The 20,403-nt window shown below is 42.5% G+C and overlaps 1 long non-coding RNA gene across 2 annotated transcripts in view; it reads right to left on the minus strand.

Annotated features, from left to right (window-relative positions):
• Window positions 1–8,527: 8,527 nt before the first annotated feature.
• The window catches only part of LOC106506869 (uncharacterized), a 79,238-nt gene continuing 67,362 nt past the window's right edge, over window positions 8,528–20,403 (minus strand). The window contains exons 4-5 of one of the 2 annotated variants that reach the window (XR_014834354.1): window positions 19,663–19,916; window positions 8,528–9,574 (exon numbers count right to left, since the gene is read on the minus strand). This is a non-coding gene — a long non-coding RNA (uncharacterized LOC106506869). Of the gene's footprint in view, window positions 9,575–17,561; window positions 19,917–20,403 lie in introns of those variants that run through there. The other variant, XR_001302487.3, reaches the window with a different exon arrangement.

A 20,403-nucleotide genomic window follows, 5' to 3' on the forward strand; every position in this document is an offset into this window, starting at 1 on the left:
AATTATATTATAAAATTAAATATATATGGAGTTTCCGTCGTGGCTCAGTGGTTAACGAATCCAACTAGGAACCATGAGGTTGTGGGCTCGATCCCTGGCCCTGCTCAGTGGGTTAAGGATCTGGCATTGCCGTGAGCTGTGGTGTAGGTCGCAGATCCTCGGATCCCACGTTGCTGTGGCTCTGGTGTAGGCCGCCGGCTACAGCTCCGATTAGACCCCTTGCCTGGGAGCCTCCATATGCTGCTGGGAGCAGCCCAAGAAATGGCAAAAAAAAAAGACAAAAAAAATTTATATATATATATATATATATATATATATATATATATTGCAATATATATATATATATTGCAATATATATATATATTGCACTCAGGGTAAGGGGGTGGCTCCTTTTGGTCTAGGAGAGAATATTTACTGAAAAGTCTAAGGTCTGCTATCACTCTATAATAACCTATATATAGAATAGCTTCTTGCCTTGAGATCTATTTTGTATGTTACTAACATATGGTGGATTTTGTTCTTATCATTAGTATTCCATGATTCATTTTCTATCATTTTACTTGTAGTGTTTTTTGTCCTTATTGATGGGAGTCTGCCTTTTGGTAAACACATGTCTTATAGAATTGGATTTTTTAAAACATCCGTCTTGACAACATTAGCTTTTTATTTGGATTATTTAGTCTGTTTACATGTATTGCAATGTCTAATTGTTATATTTGGATTTCTATTTACCGTCTTACTTTTGGTTTCTCTTTGTCTCATCTGTTACATGCTTTGTTTTCTATTTGGGACTTTGGGGAGACTTTTTGTTTAATGGATCTTTTTTCTCCTCTGGTTTGGATGTTGTACATGCTTTTACTGCTTACCTTAGGAATTATAAAATACATTCTTACTAACGTTAAATTTTGTTACCACCTTTGACCTCTTCCCAGACATGTAAGGATCCTAGAATCTCTGCTCCATTCCTCTCCTTCCCCAATTGCATGCTATTGTGATGCATATCATTTCCCTCTTTATCTCAGGGCAATAATGGATTTATTCAGTCAAGAGCCATTAAATGTCACCCAAAAGTGTATTAATTTTTTGCTCTTTGTTTTTCCTGGCATTCTAAACCTTTGCCTCAAAATTGCTGTCCTTTCATCTGAAGAACATAGTTTAGTGAATTATATTTAGTAAGTTCTGTGAACAGAAAAATATATTAATTCTTCTTTCTCTAAAAATATTTGACTTTATTTTTGAAAAACATTTTTTCCTTGGGCAAAGAATCCTAGGTTGCCAAGGAGAGGGAGGGAGTGGGATGGACTAGGAGTTCAGAGTTAGTAGATGCAGACTATTATATTGAGAATGGATAAGCAGCGAGATCCTACTGTATGGCACAGGCAACTCTATCCATTCTCTTGGGATAGAACATGATGGAAGACAACATGAAAAAAAGAATATATATATCTATAGGACTGTGTTACTTTGCTGTACAGCAGAAATTGACACGATATTGTAAATCAACCATACTTTACTGAAAGCATTTTTTAAAAAGAATCTTGGGTTGAATGATTTCTGAGTTTGTTTGTTTGCTTGTTTTTTTTTTTTTTTTTTTTTTTTTTTTTTTTTATTCTCAATACAATGAAAATTCCACTCCACTATCTTTTAATTTCCATGATGGCTTTTGAAAAGTCTGCTGTGGGTGTGACATACTTTTGAAGGTTAATTGTCTCTTATCTATGGCTTCCCTTAGTATGTCTGCTTTGGCATTGATGTGTCCCAATATTAATATGATGTATCTTATTTTATATATGATTTTGTTTACCCCTTTTTAGTTACTCAAATCTTGAATCTCTTTCTCTGAAAATTTCTCAAGGTTTTCTCTTCAAACGTTGACCTTGCCACATTTTTTAGTTTTTTTAGCTTTCCTAGAACTCCCAATAAATATAAATTAGATCTTTTTATTCTATCTACTATACTGTTTAACTACATAGTAATCTACTTATTTGTCTTTTTGTGCTACATTCTGGGTAAATCTTTCAGTGCGACTTTCAAATTTACTGTTTAAAATTCAGCTTTGCTTGATCTGTTTTCAAACTCATCTGAGTTTTTAAATTTTCAAAATTTTATGGTTCATTTTTAGCAGTTTTGAGTCTTCTTTCAAATATGCTTGATTTTTCTTTACAATTTTTCCATTTTTTAATTCTATGTCCATATTTAAAAATTTGTAAGTTATAACCTATTTATTTAAACTTTGCAAACCTCAATGTTTTGTTTCTGTGTCTAAAGTCTTAAAGTGTTCAACTCTGCTTTTTCTCATTCAAAGGGGTCTTCTTTCTTCATTTGTTTAGTCATTTTTAAAAGTTAGCTGCTGATTTTCCTGTGTAACTTTTCTTGTGTGAAAATACTGTAAGAGCTGAGATGAAGGCATGTACTTTTGAAGGGGATTATTGTTTTCCTCTGCCAGGTGACAATATAGCATTATTTGACAATTTCATCTAAAATTTTTGAGCCATCCAGGTGCTGTGCAATTAAAGCAGGCAGCAAAGCCACATGAGTGCTAACGTGTATGTATAGTTTCCCAATCATTCCCCTTCTTTCACTCAATGCCAAAATTTAAGACAGGCAATTTTCTATATCCATGTGTTCCTTTTTCTCTTTACCATTTGCTCATATGATGAGGAGGACAATTTATTTCTAGTTCACACATGCTTAAGATATAACATTGAGGTGTTCCCATTTTATGAAGGGAGGGGCTCCATTAGACACTCTTCCTGGGGAGGGATCAGTGCTTTAGTTTTTGGCCTCCACGCACTACAGGATCATAAAACCTTAAATGGTCAAGTTCTGCAAATCTTCTTCAGGTAAACACACTGGATGAAATGCTAAGCTTGCTTCTCTAGGTTCTCACCTTCACTTAGATTTCGGCCTAAGTATCCATTGCGTTCTTTCTAGCTCACCAGATCAATTACTCAACACGTATTTGTGGACATCCTGCAATGAGGCAGCAACTAGTCCATGTTCTGGAGACACGGCGGGGTGAGAAACAGACAACGGTTCTTGCCTTCAAGACGTTTATGTCACAGCAATTGAGTGGTTGTTTTAACAAGATTTTTTAGAAAAACATCTCATGCCGTGCGTTTGCTTGTTTTCAGTGGGTTTACGTAGGTGCCCAGCCTGACATACGCCAAAGACAGAGCGTCTTCCTTTCCGTCAGGCCTTGTAAAGCAAGGTAGGGACAGTTCCCAGGGTCTGCTTTGCTTTGTTTCGTTTCGTTTTTAGGTGCCTTGGATTTGGTGTTTTGAAATGAGCACAGGACTGAGGAAAAGGACATCTAGACATTTGTCCCATTCTGCATCTTCCAAGAAACAAATACCCGACCTTAATTTTTTTCATCTTGGGTTAAAGGGGCTGCTCTCATCTCCAAGGATTATCTGGGGGGCACTAATTTCACAACATAAGTGAAGGCACGCGGTGGAGATTCTTCTTCAAAAGTCAAGGTTCTATTACGTTTGAACTAGAGAATTAGTCTTAAAGGAGTGAAGTATCCGATCCAAAGTCACACCGAAATAATTTAGTGTTCTAATCAAACCTGTTTTCTTTGACTGGGAGGGTAAGTGTGAGAGGAAAACAAAAACCAAAAACCAAAAAACCTCACCTCCAATAGAGGCATTTTCTTGAATTCACAGAACCCGTCAAGGAGGTGTAAGTGGCATCAGTGAGGTCACTCTGAAGAGCTACAATAAAGCCACATTCTGTGCCTTCCTGAGAGCTGGGGAGGAGGGGAAGACGGAGTATGTGGCGGGGGGGGGTAGGAGGCCAGCCCTTCGTAAAGGCCCCGTTCTCTAATGCCCACAAGCCCTTGAAGAACCGTCTCATCTGGGTCTACTTTCCCCCCAATATCAGTGAACACCCACAGCGAGGAGACTGAACGGCAAAGCAACTATCGCTGGGCCTCTCCTGTGTTCTGATAACCAGCAAGGTGCCGACTCGGCTGTGCTGCTCTCCCAGGAGCTCCAAGCACCTTTGAACCATTTGGTTGGGATGTAATTGAAGAAAACGGAGACGAGGCTCCAAGATCCTTCGGGGAGCTCAACCAGCTGCTACACAGGACGAAGCAAAAGCCTGCAACAGGCTAACTATTTATCTCTTCTGTGTCCTCAGATGGATGCTAGAGAGATTTAGTTCATACCTTGTGCTTCTGGCCCCATTGCTCAAGTCACTCAGGAAACTCCAGTCCGTGGACTAATGGAACTCACAATCTTACCCGGACAAAGTGTTTATTTATAATAAAAAAGAATTTTTCTAATAAAGAGAGGCAGATGTTAACCATCTTGATTCATGTCCAATGTGCTTGGACTCATTCAACGAGCTTCAAATGGAGGATCAGAGGGCAAGCCCTGTTTTGCTTCTGCCCTTCAGGGTCACATTAAATCCATGTTGTGTTTTCTGAAAGATTAGAAACAGACTCTGCTAAATGAACGCAGCAGCTCTGAGATGCAACTTGTCTGCCCTGAAGAGAAAGCCCTACAGTTTTGTTTTCGTGCTTTTGATGAAGAGTTCTTACGTGTGTGCTAAAAGGCCTGTGCTGCAAAACCTCGGATGCGCAGGGCAGCTGGTCTAGATGCTGATCATGTGACACTCTCCCTCTCTCCACTACTTCTTCCTTATTAAACGCCTCGAGATAGCAACGTAAGTAAAACTCGCGGGATATTAGAGAGACAGTCACAATTTCTTAACCGTAAAAATACACGTTTCTCAAACAGAAAACACAGTGCTACGTGACTAAGACTCCCTGGGGTCTAAAGGAGAACGCTTCGCCCTGTCTGAGAAGTTCACTCTTGTCTCAAGTAAAATCACACGAGTAAATATTCAGCCTCGATGCAGATCATCTGATTAACAAATTGTTCCGGCGCAAACGGAAAGGCTCAAATATTTTGAATTGACCATTTTTCACTGAAGGCTTTCACGAACTCTGACCACAGCTGTCCTTGAGGCCAGATGTTAGCTGTAAAATTCAGTGGATTTAATATCCCATACAACCTCCCTGCCTTTTCAGACAGGCTGAGGCCCCCCGCGCCTGTGTGTATTAGCTTTCCGTAGCTCCGGTCGCTGCGGCCGATGCATGGCTAGTATCCTCGTGTGGCTTGGCCGTGGCTCAGATTGCCTCTCAGCTTGTGTACAATCACGCCATTGAGAACCTTCCTCCTCTTGAGGTGAAGGAACCTCACCAATGCACTTGATACTGGCCGTTCCTAAAAGTCATTGGATGAAGTCAAATACCTTCCCTGTTTATCACGGCTCAGCTGCCCACGCCCAGTTAGCTGGGGCCTCCTCAAGTGCTTCTTCCCGGGGGGCTGCAGGATGGGGGCCCGGCACGCCTTGCGGGAGAGTGAGCCCTCTGCAGAGGGCACAGCCCTTGGAGCCCTCCGCTCCCTGCCTCCGCCCCCCGTGCATTTTCTGGTCTGTTAATTAGAGACTCAGGCCTGCAAATGCCTGTCTGTAATTCCTCGGGGCGAATTCACAAAGCCTGGGGAGCAGTGATGCAATGGAAAGAGCGCAGGGTTTCAGAATTGGAAAGACCCAGGCTTAAATCAAGCAACACCACTGAATTCCCTGAATGCCCGTTGATTCCAGTCTAAGCCCTACTCCTCCCCATGTAAGGCAGTAATTTTCAAGCCAGGTTCAGGACTGCTTCGGGGTCTGCAAATGTTTGTATGACTTTTTAAAGAACACATTAAAAACTTTTAATAAAACCATGCTTGAAAAGCACACATGCTCACATGTGTTAGGTACAAAAATGTGTCCCCTAAACTGCCCCGTTATTCTTACGGATTTGCTCTCACAAATGTGAAATTATAAGTTAAACTTTTACTCATAAAGTTCTACTTAAAGCTGTATTATATATGCTGACATCTCAAGTAATGGTGCACGTGACAAAAAGGCCTCCATTGTCTAAGATGTTTGAAAACCAGAGCCTCACAGTGCGATTCCAGATTGTCCAGAATGTTCTTTCTCTCCCTGGGGACGTCCATGTGGCCCATCAGCCCATGAAATGCTGCAGCTTTAAGATGCTTCACTTCCAGGCCTCTCTTTTATCGTTCCTCATGAGGTTTGAAAAGTGACGGGGGTGCAGGAGGGACGTGCTCTGTGTCCGCTGATGGACGGCCTGCAACCTGGGCCCAGGTGGCGCCCTCCAGCGAGAGCGCCCCGGAGGAGAAATCTTTATCCGGGAGAAAGTGTGGCTGCTTGGCAGGAGGGGGTGAGCTTTCCCACAGGGCGCGCAGTGCCTGCAGTGAGAGGGGACCGTAAGGCATTTGGAAGTCGCAAGTCGTTCTGTGTGACCAGAAGATGGTCCTTATGAGTGGAAGTTATTTTGCATGAAGGAGGAGCATGGAGAAGCGATGGATAAATACACGCAGACAAGTAGGTTGTGGGCAAATGGTGCAGGCTTTGTATGCATGCAAATGTGCTTGGATTTTGTCCAATATCTACTCGCTAAGCCACTGGAAGGCCTTTGGGGCCACACCTGCGGCATATGGAAGTTCCAGGGCGAGGGCTTGCATCGGAGCCGCAGCTGCCGGGCTCTGCAAGATCTGAGCTGCGTCTGCGACCTGCACCAAAGCGCTCAGCAATGCTGGGTTCGTAACCCACTGAGCGAGGCCGGGATTGAACCCAACTCCTCATGGATACCAGCAGGGTTCATTTTTGCTGAGCCACAACAGGAGTGCTGGTTTTTGCTTTTTTAAAGACAGAAACGTCTGTATGTATCTTCTGTGTTTTCCCCTGTGGTAGTAGGACTTTTCTTTTTTAAGCTCAGATGGTTCAAATATGTAGACTTTTTTTTTTCCTTTTGATCAAATAGGTCAGACAGAGCTGTTTAGGTTTTGTACGGTCCTTGTCACCTCTGGGTGTGCCTTTGGCCGAGCCTTAAACATCCGAATTGAGTTTCTGCGACCTGGGACCATTCCTCTAAAGCACGTGTGAGCTCACTGTAGAGGAAGCCCTCATTTGCACATGTTCTCTCTTCCCAAATGCTCCTCGGACGCCTCTTCACAACGTAAATTTTTCCTGCTCTTACCCAGATGCGCGTCCTCCAGAGACGCCCTCCTCAGATCTTCAGGCTGCATCTGGGTCCTCACCGTACGTTCCAGCAGCACCCAAACTAGCCTATCGCTGTGGTCACATTGCTACCGAGTTGAAATTATTTACTTCTTCTTTTAAAGAAGCCTTCATTGACGTTATGTCTTCTGAGGTCTTACATACTCAAGAAAGTCTGTCAGCAGTCTTCATAAAATCACTAAGTAAAGAGACTAAAGTGATATTGCTGTGGAGAAAACTGAGGTTAGCTTGACCTTTTTCACCATTTTTGGTATTGGGTTTTTTTTTTTTTTTTTTTTGTCTTTTTGCCATTTCTTGGGCCGTTCCCACGGCATATGGAGGTTCCCAGGCTAGGGGTCGAATTGGAGCTGTAGCTGCCGGCCTGCACCAGAGCCACAGCAACGCGGGATCCGAGCCGTGTCTGTGACCTATGCTACAGCTCATGGCAAAACCGGGTCCTTAAGCCACTGAGCAAGGCCAGGAATCGAACCCGCAACCTCATGGTTCCTAGTCGGATTCGTTAACCACTGCGCCACGACGGGAACTCCTAGTATTGGGTTTCTATGCTTAGACGACTGAAGAACTAATTTTTAGGGCTTTTTTATTTTATTATTATTATTTGTCTTTTTGCCTTTTCTAGGGCTGCTCCTGCGGCATATGGAGGTTCCCAGGCTAGGGGTCGAATCGGAGCTGTAGCCACCGGCCTACGCCAGAGCCACAGCAACGCGGGATCCGAGCCGCGTCTGCAACCTACACCACAGCTCACGGCAACGCCGGATCATTAACCCACTGAGCAAGGGCAGGGACCAAACCCACAACCTCATGGTTCCTAGTCGGATTCACTAACCACTGCGCCACGACGGGAACTCCCTTTTAGGGCTTTTTTAGAAGTATAATTTCCATACAATGAACTGTGTGTCTTTTAGCATACAATTTGAGGCTTTAAAATATGCATATTCCTATAAAATTATTACCCTCATCAAGATAATACACGTATTCACCACCCTCAAATGTGTGCCCATGTCCTTCTGTGACTGCTCCTTCATGCCCCATCTCCTCGCCCCAGGCAATCGCTACTTTACATGCTGTCTTGCATTTTCGAGCGTGACATACACATGTTTTTTGGCCTGGCTTCTTTCACTGAGCATAATTATTTTGAGATTCCTCCATGTTGTTGCATTTAAAAATAATTGCTGAATAGTATTCTATTCTAATCATATACCAAAAGGTATTTGTCCCTGCACCGGTTGATGGCATTCGTGTTGTTTCCACAGTTCGGTTACTGCCAGTAAAGCTGCTATGAATATTTGCGTGTGTGTGTTGGTGCACTGGAACTCATGAACACGCCTTTCCGCCCTCTCCGAAAGACCTTGTTCAGAGAATAAAAATGCAGACCACACAGTGGGAGAAAGTATTTACACACCGCGCATCTGAAAAAGTTCTTGTGTCAAATATATATTTACTATACCAGCAAGTTGCTAAGAGAGTCGATCTTGAGACTTCTCATAGCAAGGGAAAAAAGCTTGTGACTACGTGAGGTGATGGGCACTGAGTAAACGTAAGGCGGTGACCTTGGCATCACGCAGAGTATTAAGTCATTATGGTGTGTATACCTTTAATACAATGTTATATGTCAATGATGTCTCAAGAAAACTGAATTAAAAGAATATAAGCAGATCTTTTAAAACGCTAATGGAAAACAAAACGTTCAACTGAAACAGAGGCAAAGGATTTTGTCAGACGTAACCAAAGGAGTTATTTGAAAACACTGAACAACGTGGAACCACTCTGGGTCCTGCTTTTAAGCTTGGTTAGGCTGGCCCAGAGCAGCTCTTGGTCTAGAGGGGCTTCTTTCCTGCGGTTGAGACGGCAGGCAGAGCATCCTAGCCGCAGCCCATGAATTCTGAGGTTTCTCATCTGGCTCTTGGGAAAGGATACAATTTCCAGCCTCAGAAACTGTTTCCCCTGATCCTTTCAGGGGTTCTCAGGTCGCTTCCTCCGGCGCCTGGGCTGCCCCACGCCGCTGCACACAGGAGGGGGCGCCCTGCAGAGCTGCAGCACTTGCTCTGGGCAGCTCGCTCTTTTCCACCGTGCTGCTGGGATGCTCTGGGCACCTGGCCCCCCCAGACGTCTAGCTCCACCTCCTCCGCCCAGGGAAACCTCCCAGCGTGGCCTGGGGTTCCCTCGCCTACATCGCGGCCCCTGAAACTCTCCCCGGGAGAAAAACGGGGCAGTGGTGGGGCTCATCTTCCTACCTGTCTCCCAGGGATCACTGCGGTTTGTTGCCTGGCGTCTAATGTCTTGAAACGCCTTTGTTGCATCCAGTTGGTCGGGAGGGAGAGTCCATCCGTCCGGTCCCTGTCACTCCGCGTCAGCTTGAGTGGGATGCTGAATGGTCGTGCGTCACGGCTTTGGTACCTGACAGCTGCTTCATCCTCACGACTCGCCTGAGGGATGTGGACCCTGAGACTGCGGGAGGGGCCGCACAGATCGCCTGGGAAGGCAGAGGATAACTGCAAGAACCGTAGCCTGAACTCTGGCGGTCTGAATCGCAGCCTCCCCTGCTTTAACAATAATAGACCATACAGCCTGCTTTGCAAACGTGATGGCTTAATCAGCACTTCCTCCGTATCCAAATTCTCTCTCTCTCTACTTTACTGAAACAGAGTATATGTTATTTTATGGATGGTTTTCCCTTACAGTTTAAATACATCTTCATGGAGTGTCCCTCGTGGCTCAGTGGTTAACGAATCCGACTAGGAACCATGAGCTTGCGGGTTCAATCCCTGGCCTTGCTCAGTGGGTTAAGGATCCAGGGTTGCTGTGAGCTGTGGTGTAGGCTGGTGGCTACAGCCCCGATTGGACCCCTAGCCTGGGAACCTCCATATGCCACAGGTGCAGCCCTAGAAAAAGCAAAACGGCAAAAACAAACAAAAAAACAAAAATATGTATTTATACACACATCTTCAAATTTGAGTTTTTTATTCTGGTACATCTGGCGTTTGTATATTGGATTATTTTAAAACAAATATACATCCATGGCTAAACAATTCATGGCGTATTTTCTTATCAAGCAGTAGCACTCACAATTAGATGATTCTGTGTTATGTTGTGTTACTGAGGATTAAGCAGAAAACAAAAAATGAAAAACCAGATACCAACAGCTCTGAGGTGAAAAGGGACTTAGAGCAGTTGGACATTATGTGAAGAACTAGGAATGGCTTAACTAATTTATCTTTTTATGTATCTTGATAATGTATCTTTTTTATATGCACCAGACTGACATGTGATATAACGTAATCAATGTCTAAGATTAAGCGAGCTCCTTTGGTAGACACAAAAATTCCAGAAAAAAGACAGCACCATAACATCCCTGGCAGTGCTTTGTTCCTTTTTGAGTGGTACATGAAAGAGTGGTAGGTCTTACGATTGATGATGCTTTTGATTTAATGAAACATCACATCGCTTATCAATGTTTTAATTTTTTATACATGCCCTTTGCACTAACTCTTGTGTCTCAAACATTCATGATGCAATTTCAGGCCTAGAGTTCTGATTATTATAGTTTCTAATGTATGTGTTTCTAATAGTGTTGTTTTGTCCCTTGTTTTATTTCTTTAGCCACAATCTCCTTTTTTAAAAAATTCATTCTATCGTCTTTACTATTCCTTTTTTCTGAGCTCTTTCTTCGAAAATGAGTTTTTATTCACTTGTGTGGTAGTAGGGGAATTCGTTTCATTTCCTTGCACTGAGTCCTTGCCTATGGAATTAATTTCCCAAAAGAACTTTCCACTTCACTCTTTCTACTTAAGCTCCAGTCGATTTTCCCCACTTCATCCCATCTTGCAGTGTCCTGCCCTACAAATTCTGCTTGTCAGAGTTCCCACCAATCCTTCAATGTCTATTTCAAATACATCTTTAATAAAGATTTTATGGACGTGATGAGACCTTTCTCTCCTTCAAACCCTCATGGCACTTTTCCATCTCTTGTAGATCCTGCAAAGATTCTCCCTTGGAGTCTAACTAGTAGAGTAAATGTAGGTATTCCCGATTTGGCTCAGTGGGTTAGGATTCTGACTAGTAACCCTGAGGATGTGGGTTCGATCCCTGGCCTCCCTCAGTGGGCTAAAGATGCAGCACTGCAGTGTAGGTTGCAGGTGTGGCTGGGATCTGGCGTTGCTGTGGCTGTGGTGTAGGCCGGCAGCTGCAGCTCTGATTGGACCCTTAGCCTGGGAACCTCCATATGCTGCAGGAACCTCCACATGCTGCAGGCGTGGCCCTAAAAAAAGAGGGAGTGATAATACTTGCCCCAACTCCAAACCCATTAGGAACTCAGGGCACCCTGTATAAGTGTGAGAATACAAACAGCCTCATTGCAGAGTGGGAGGTGTGGGCCGGCCCGTGTGGGAAGAAAACCCCAAAGGGCTGGGGACGGATATCAGGTCTGTTAGGATGGAGTCGGGAAAGAGCAGGAGACTGGGATGGAGAGAGAAAGGGAAGGCCCTCAGAGGGGCCAGGGCTTGCAGGAGGCAGGAAGGAGGGGCACTGAGAGAAGCTGAAAAAACAAAAACAAACAAAATAAATTTATTGTAAATGTGCAACAGGGGATTTTTTTGGGGGGAGAGGGCCTTGTTAGTCTATAGTATGTCTTTGTATTTCCCAGTCAGAGGAAGGTGGTCTGTACATAACAGGTTCTTTTCTATTTTTTAAGATTTTTTCTATTATAGTTGATTTACAATGTTCTGTCGATTTCTGCTGTACAGCAAAGTGACCCAATCTCATAAAAAATACACACACACACGCACACACACATTCTCATAATAGGTTCTTGATTTGGTTGAGTTGAGCCAAATTGATAAGTTTAAGCTGTATGGGAAAACTCTAAGCAGTTAATTTTCTGAAATGATGTTAGAAATCATTGAGAAGTTATTACCAGATCTCCAGATCGTGCTTCTCTCTCTTTAGGACATGTCGGAGTCACCCGTGTAAGTTTTTGTTTGTTTATTCTGAATGGAGCCAAATTGATAAGTTTAAGCTGTATGGGAAAATTCTAAGCAGTTAATTTTCTGAAATGATGTTAGAAATCATTGAGAAGTTATTACCAGATCTCCAGATCGTGCTTCTCTATCTTTAGGACATGTCGGAGTCACCCGTGTAAGTTTTTGTTTGTTTATTCTGAACAGCAATCCTTGGATCCAGCAAATCTACTAAGACTGTAATCACAGAGAATGAGCCCCAGGAACTTGTTTTGAAAAGTGCTATGCAGGATTCTGATGCTCATAAAAGTTGAAAATACCGGTTTGAGGAAGTCAAGAGATGGTTGTCTTCTGAGCTCTACATGGATTTGGGGACATTTCTTGGACCACCTAATAATTGAGTCCTAATTCAACAAAGTAGTGAATGTACTAGAATAGCCAAAAACCTATTTTCCCAGAAAAGAAGAGACTGAATAAATAAAATATGTGGCTACTGTAAGCCATTCCTTCACATATTTAATATATGTGATGATGGAAAAATAATCTAGCCCTGACGACACGCTCTGTCTATAAATATGGTCACACAAAAGCGAGAATCACACATTACAATTATGTCGTACCCCTCCAGTAACCTAGACGCCTCTACAAAAATATACATCAAGAATATACTTTCTTTCAACCAAGAAGAAAATACTTTTGGGGGGCAGCTTCAGCTTTATTTTGTGTGCATAGTCTGGAAACATGATTAGCAAAGCGTGTACGGACAAATTTTTAATACACCACCCCAGGTAAGTCGTTAATCAGATAATGCGCCCAGTCCTCGACGATGTTCTGAGTAATGCAGTGTTATTCACCCTGAAGCATTAGACTCTTTATTAAGAATTAATGTGTTTAAGTTAGTGTCTATACAAACTTCAGAGTAGCCTCTAGGGCCCCTTTCCTCCAGAATTTAGAATCTAATCTGAATTTATGTAAATGACACAGAGCTGAGAGAATAAGTAGTTTCCCTCCCATTGGCTGTAAATAGGCAAGACTTTGCAGATCCGAGACTACTAATGAATTTGCACAAACCAGGCAGCAGAGACGCTATAAATCTTCTATAAAGATGCAGACACTTGAAATGCCAAGCTTTGGAAAATCTTCTGAGTTTTAGAGAATGAGTCTGGACTTAAACCACCCATAACTTCTATTAAGGTATCGCTAGGATACAAATCTGTGGCTTAAATTATCAGTGACACCATTAACTAGAGATAGGCATCATACAACTTTCGGTATATTTTTTTTCCAGCTCTTGTGCGAGTGTTTTTATAAACATGGTTTGGTACTTGGGTGTGTGCACACAGGCGTGTTTGTATGCATAGGAAATAATTGGGGGAGTTCCCACTGCGGCTCAGCGGTAATGAACCTGACCAGTATCCATGAGGATGTATGTTTGATCCCTGGCTCTGCTCAGGGGGCTGGAGCTCTGGCATTGCCATGAGCTGCGGTACAGGTCACAGACACAGCTCAGCTCTGACATTGCTGAGGACAGTGGCAGAGGCCTCACCAGCAGAGGCCTCACCAGCAGCACCAATTTGACCCCTAGCCTGGGAACTTCCATATGCCACAGGTGTGGCCCTAAAAAGAAAGAAAAGAAAATATTTGGAATCATAGGGGGAAAGTTTTTGACTTGACATAGTATAAGCTTTTTTTATATGATTAATTTTTTGGAACTATGACTTTTTAATACTTTTCAACCATGTGGGTTTTTACCATAATTTGTCCAACATATTCCTTATTGGGGATCTTTTTATTTATTTATTTATTTATTTTTTGGTCTTTCTGCCATTTTCTGGGTCACTCCCGCGGCACATGGAGGTTCCCAGGCTAGGGGTCCAATTGGAGCTGCAGCCACCGGCCTACGCCAGAGCCACAGCATCGCGGGATCTGAGCCGCGTCTGCAACCTACACCACAGCTCACGGCAACGCCGGATCCTTAACCCACTGAGCAAGGGCAGGGATCGAACCTGCAAGCTCATGGTTCCTAGTCGGATTCATTAACCACTGAGCCACGATGTGAACTCCATCAAATTTTAAAATACCTTGGGAAGAGTTCATCTTTTTGTAATATTGAACTCTCCAACATGTTATATACTCAGCACAAAATTCTGTTTACACAAATGTGCAGAGCTCCTTTTTTTTTCAAATTTTCTTTTACACCCCTTATCAAAGTTATAGCATTTTCTTCACATAGGACAAGTGTATTTTGTGTTACATTAAATAACGTACACTTTAAACATTTTTCCTTTGAATTTTTTTAAACAATTGTTGGACATATGGGTTATTTTCACTTTTTGGCTGCTATGTATAATGCTTCTATGAACATTTTTATGCCAGTTTTTTTAAGGACATATGTCTTCATCTCTCTTGGGTGGACACCTAGAAGTGGAAGGATTGGACCACGCGGCAACTCTATATTTAGCCATTTGAACAACTGCTGGACCATCTTCCATGACAGCGGCACCACGTTGCATTCCCACCAGCAATAGATGAGGGTTCCAACTCCTCCAGCTCTGTCAACACTTGTTATTAGCTGACTTTTTGATTTTAGCCATCCTAGTGTGTAGGAAATGGGATCATATTATGGTTTCAAATTGAGATTTTCATAATACCTTTTAACTAGTTATCGCTGCTATAAAGTACAGCTACAGTGACTCTTGTAATAGATATTCTCAAGACCTCTTCCTCCCGTTCCCCTCTCTGACATACTGGCTAATGTCTCTTGTACAATGAATACTCACGAACAGTCACCTGCTCTCTAGCATCCTACACAGGAGATTTGGGGCAGTGCCCTCATTAAAGAATACAGACTGTGTCTCCAGACTGTCTGGGGTCAAGTCTCAGATCTGTCCTTTTCCTGCTTATGTGACCTTGGACAAGTCATATCCATTGGGTCTCAGATCCTTGAACTCTTGGCATTAATGGATGTGATTTATCTAAGCAAAGCAAAAGGGAATTTTAATGAGTGCACACATAGTAAAGGAAATGACCTTAACTTTATGCCCCTCCAAATGGAAAATTGTTCTAAATATTTAAGTTGAAATCATCTCTCTCAGATATATATGTGTGTGTATATATACACATGTATTTAATTTTAATTTTCTTTACTTAATAAATATTCAATTAACAAATGAGATACTGCTATAAATGTCATCAAATATTTCCATAAGTATTTTCATACTTATTTACATAGTCTTTTCTTTTTCTTTCTTTCTTTTTTTGTCTTTTTAGGGCCACATCCACAGCACATGGAGGTTCCAAGGTTAGGGGTCGAATCAGAGCCGCAGCTGCCAGCCTCCACTGTAGCCACAGCAATGCCAGATCCAAGCCATGTCTGCAGCCTACACCACAGTTCACAGCAACACACCGAGTCCCTAACCCACTGAGTGTAGCTAGGGATCGGACCCACACCCTCTTGGATGCTTGTCAGTTCTGTTAACCGCTGAGTCATGATGGGAACTCCTATTTACATAGTTTTTCAATTAATTCTAATTGACTTTGAAGGGATAATGATTACCCACAAAAAAAGAATGTGCTGGGAATGTTTAATAACCAGCTCTAGAAAAATGTGTGTATACACACACAGAGGTTTATAAATTTTACTGATATAAAGGATTGTCGCTCACAATTTTAAACAATTTACAATACTTTTTAAGGAAATCCTAAATAGCCAATTGATTCTCACAGAATGCTGTCATTGATTTTTGCCAAACTCTTGCATTTGTAGCCCATCGATGGCTATAGTTCTGCCATGAAGGAACTAGAGACTCACGATCCAATTTGCTTTTCTCAAAAAATTCATTGTCATCAAATTGGGTGTGTGATTGATCGTTAAAACTTTTTCTCGCCCTGATCAAGGGAAGGGCAAGGACATTAATCCATAATATTCAGACCTTCACCCCTGCCAGGGTTCTGCTGCGAGAGAAGTTGTCCAGTATTGTCTGCAGTTGGAGTACATCTGTCCCTTTCATTCCTCTGATTGCAGGAGTTATTAAATCATTCGATGAGACAGAGGCTGCTCAGTTAACAGTTAAGACCCTGTTCAGATGTATCAGCCAATGGTAGTAGAGGCAGTTAACTTCGTTAGTTTCCTCTTTTCCTCTTTTCCATGTAACTTTTGGCTGTCTCTTATATGTCTACTATTTTTCCAATGTGATTTTTCCGAAAACTAATCTATCACATTCTGCTTGTTTTGTTTATAATTCCTCAACCAGCCCATATATATTTTCATTCTTTTTGCAGACTCCCTTGAGCTCTATGCATGATGGCTCAAATTTGTTCTGAAGATAAAATGTCCTCTTCGTCATTTAAAATTGAACATGAGAAATTTTCTCTAGCTTTTCCTTTTGTTCCTGGTAGCAAGTTACTCTGTTTTCCTAGAGAACTTTTATGTTTTTCACTGACAGGCAATATCTTGGAAGAGAGTTGATGAGTATTCTCTTCTGGTTCATCTTCACGCACTGGTTTATGGTTAAACATGAGCTACAATTATCCCAGCAACAGGATAAGCACCTTTATGAAATTTTTGAATCCAGAATTAAAAAAAAGATGACTGGAGTCCCGTCGTGGAGCAGCAGAAACAAATCCGACTAGGAACCATGAGGCGGTGGGTTCGATCCTTGGCCTCACTCAGTGAGTTAAGGATCTGGCGTTGCTGTGAGCTGTGGTGTAGGTTGCAGATGCAACTCGGACCTGGCGTGGCTATGGCATAGGCTGGCAGCTGTAGCTTCGATTATTCAATCCCTAGCCTGGGAACCTCCATATGCCACAGTTGTGGCCCCAAAAAGAAAAAGAAAGAAAGAAAAAAGAGAACTAAAGCTTTACATGAGTTTTCAGACATCCCCTACCCCTAGCAAAACGGGGTGGCCATCACTACAGTCCCGGAGCAGTTTGGTCAGGGTCTTCCTTCATTGTATTTGAAAAAACACAAGGTGGACTCAAGTTCTGCTGGAAATCGGCTTTCCCTTTAGCATAACCCAGACACCAAGAATAAGCAATGGCAGGAGACAGTGCCCTCCCTGCTCTCTCTTGATGCCCCAGTTACCCCAAGCACTGTGGCCGGCAGTGCATCGGTGGCTTCCAGGTGGCAGAAGGTTCCAAATGCCCTGGGGTCTTTTCTCAACTCCAGTTCTCCTATTGCTGAGTTAGGTGACCTTAGCAGAGTTTTATTAGCGTCTGATTGCTTCAGGCAGCTGCTGTTTCTCAGGAACAGAGCTGACTTTCGTTACCTCCTGCTAACTGTATCCCCTGACGTTTCGAGTATGTGGATGGCATTCCCAGTGCTGGTGGAAGGTGATCTCGATTTTTTACTTCCATTCATTATTTAAATAAAAATCTGAGAGCTGGAGATGTTATGTGCCTATGTTGGTTTTGCTGCTCTTCTCTGGAAATCTTTCTTTATGACATTAGTACAGATGGAAAAGCAAAAATATTCAACTTATATTTTAAAAAATAATTAGAAGTCACTTAGAGGCAAGCTGAAGACAGTTTATAGGCAGTCTTTATCTTTGATTCTTGCAGAAAATATGAAATATTCACAGTGAGTTTTATAATGCTATTTGAATCAAAACATTCCATCTCTGACTTGTTTGTTTTTTGTTTTTTGCTGCACCTACAGCATGCAGAAGTTCCTGGGCCAGGGATTGAACCCGCACCACAACAGTGACTTGGGCCACTGCAGTGACAATGCTGGATCCTTAACCCACTGTGCCACAAGGGAACTCCCACATCTGACTTTTGAAGGAGAAGCCAAACACCATAGAGGGAAATGTGGAAAAGAAAATTACATTCCAATTAGATAAACTGATAAAATCAAAAGTGAGTCTGAAGTTCCAGGTGACCTTAGGACTTTCAAAAAATGATCTTCCTTCCCTTTCTTCATTTCCTAACCCTGCCTCTCCCTTCCTCCTCCTCTCTAACCCCTTCCTTCTCTGTATTTCTATCTCTATCATCTCTTTCTTTTTTCTTCCATAGACATTTCTAATGAAGCTCTGAACCTGGCAAATTAATTGTGGGACATACGGTCAACTTCATAAGCCACCATGATTCCCTCATGTGGCTCCGACTCCAGAACCTTAGTATATTACTTTTGAATTGATACTATAACAAATTATGGCAAACCTAGTGGCTTAAAACAATACAAATTAATTATCATATAGTTCCAGAAATCAGAAGTCATAAATGGGTTTAATGGGGCTAAAATCAGGGCTCATATTCCTTTTGGCAGCTTTAGGAGAGAATCCATTCCGTGCTTTTTCTGTTTTCTGTAGGCTGCCCACTTCCTTAGCTCTTGGCTACATCACTTCAACCCCTACTTCCTTCATCAATCTTGTCAGACTCTCCTACCTTCCTCTTTCTCTTATAAGGAAGCTCATGATTGGGCCCATCTGCATATTCCAGGGTAATCTCCTCATCTCAAGATCCTTAACTCATATACCTAACAAAAACCTTCGAAATACATGGGGACAGGAGTTCCCATTGTGGCTCAGTGCTAACCAATGAGGATTTGGGTTTGATCCATGAGGATTTGGGTTTGATCCCTGGCTTTGCTGAGGGGGTTAAGGAACCGGCACTGCTGTGAGCTGTGGTATAGGTCTCAGACTCAGCTCGGATTTGGCACTGCTGTGGTTGTGATGTAGGCCAGTAGATACAGCTCTGATTTGACCCTTAGGCTGGGAACTTCCCTATGCTATGGGTGAGACCCTAAAAAGACCAAAAAAAAAAGGGGGGGGAATAGTGATAGAAATGAATGGAGAAGTTATAGTTTGAGACATAAAAATTTCTCTCTCAATAATCAAAAACAGTTCAAAATAAAATCAGTGAGGACACAGAACAAAATAACACCTCAATAACACTGCAACCAAATGGATCTAATTGCTATTAACAAAATGTTTTCTTCAGCAATAGTAGAATATCACAGTCAAGTGCACATGGACATTTACCAAAATAGAGCATATTCTGGGTCATAAAACAAACTTAATAATTAAAAAAATATAAAACCATATGAGTAAATTTTCTGACTCTAGTGGAATTAAACTAGGAAAAAAATAGCAAAAAGATAATAGTAACATCTCTAAACTCTTGAAAGTTAAACAACACTTATCTAAATAATCAATAGGTCAAAGAAGACTCAAGGGGCTTTAGGAAAATAGTTTGAATGGAACAATATATATAACATATACAAATTTATGGGATGCAGTTAAAGCAGTACTTAGAGGGAAACTTATAGCATTGAATGGTCATACCAGGGCGGAGATGTCTAGAAGCCAGTTAGTGGCTGTGAGATTGCTCTGCCAGATGGATAAGGTCTGGAGCAGAGGCATAGAGGATCCCAAGCTGTGTGTTTAGACCCTGTCAGGTTTCAAGGAATGGGGACAAACTTAGGGAACCTTGTTTATTGAGAGGCTGCATAGGGAGTACAAAGGAAAGCGAAACAGTATAAAAAATTTTTGGCAAATATATAGCCGTGTCTCACTGGAGACTGTCTGTATTCACCATCTCTCAGGGTGTGAAAGCGTGGCTTTGCATTTAGGCATACTTTGGTTCAGATCCAGGATCTGCCACTTACAAGTTAGATGATCAGAGGTGCTGGCCTGCTTCTTCAGTCCTTGGCACACAGCAAGTCCTCAATAAATGGTAGGGAATGGCAGGTGCTGTAGGTGGTGGTGATGGCCATTGTGAGTAGCAGCCTTAGAGAGCCAGGGCCTCTGGTAGCCTGGGCTCCGTTGACTCAGCTTCTGCATTCATGCTTCTTGCTGTTTCTTTATTCTCCTCTCATTTTGTTGTTCTTTCTTCATACCTTGCTCAGGGTCCTTCAGGATCCTGCATTAAGAGAGAGTTTCCCTCATGGCTCATGGCTCAGCAGCTAACGAACCCAACTAGCATCCATGAGGATGTGGGTTTGATCCCTGGCCTTGCTCAGTGGGTTAAGGATCCCGTGTTGCTGTGAGCTGTGGTGTAGGTCACAGACGTGGCTTGTATCCCAAATTACCATGTCTGTGGTGTAGGCTGGCAGCTGTAGCTCCGATTGCACTCCCATCTGAGAACTTCCATACGCTGCCATGGGTGTGGCCCTAAGAAGACAAAATACAAAAAAAAAAAAAAAAAAAAAAAAGGATCCTGGATGAAGCCTTGCTCCTGAGGCAGTGCACTGTGCTAAGGATCCAGCAGCCCATTTGGTTATTACCAGGACCCCATGATGTAAACAGTTTTATCTCCATTTTACTGGTTATAAACAGAGTATCAATGTGTGGGAGAGTGATGTCTGCCTAGCTGTCAATCTTGCACTGTCTTTCCTGCACTAGACAGC

Source organism: Sus scrofa, chromosome 18 (assembly GCF_054392235.1).
Source record: "Sus scrofa isolate SSC_HxYL_T2T_F1_AM1 chromosome 18, Sscrofa_HxYL_maternal_Yorkshire_Landrace_v2.0, whole genome shotgun sequence".
NCBI lineage: Eukaryota > Metazoa > Chordata > Mammalia > Artiodactyla > Suidae > Sus > Sus scrofa.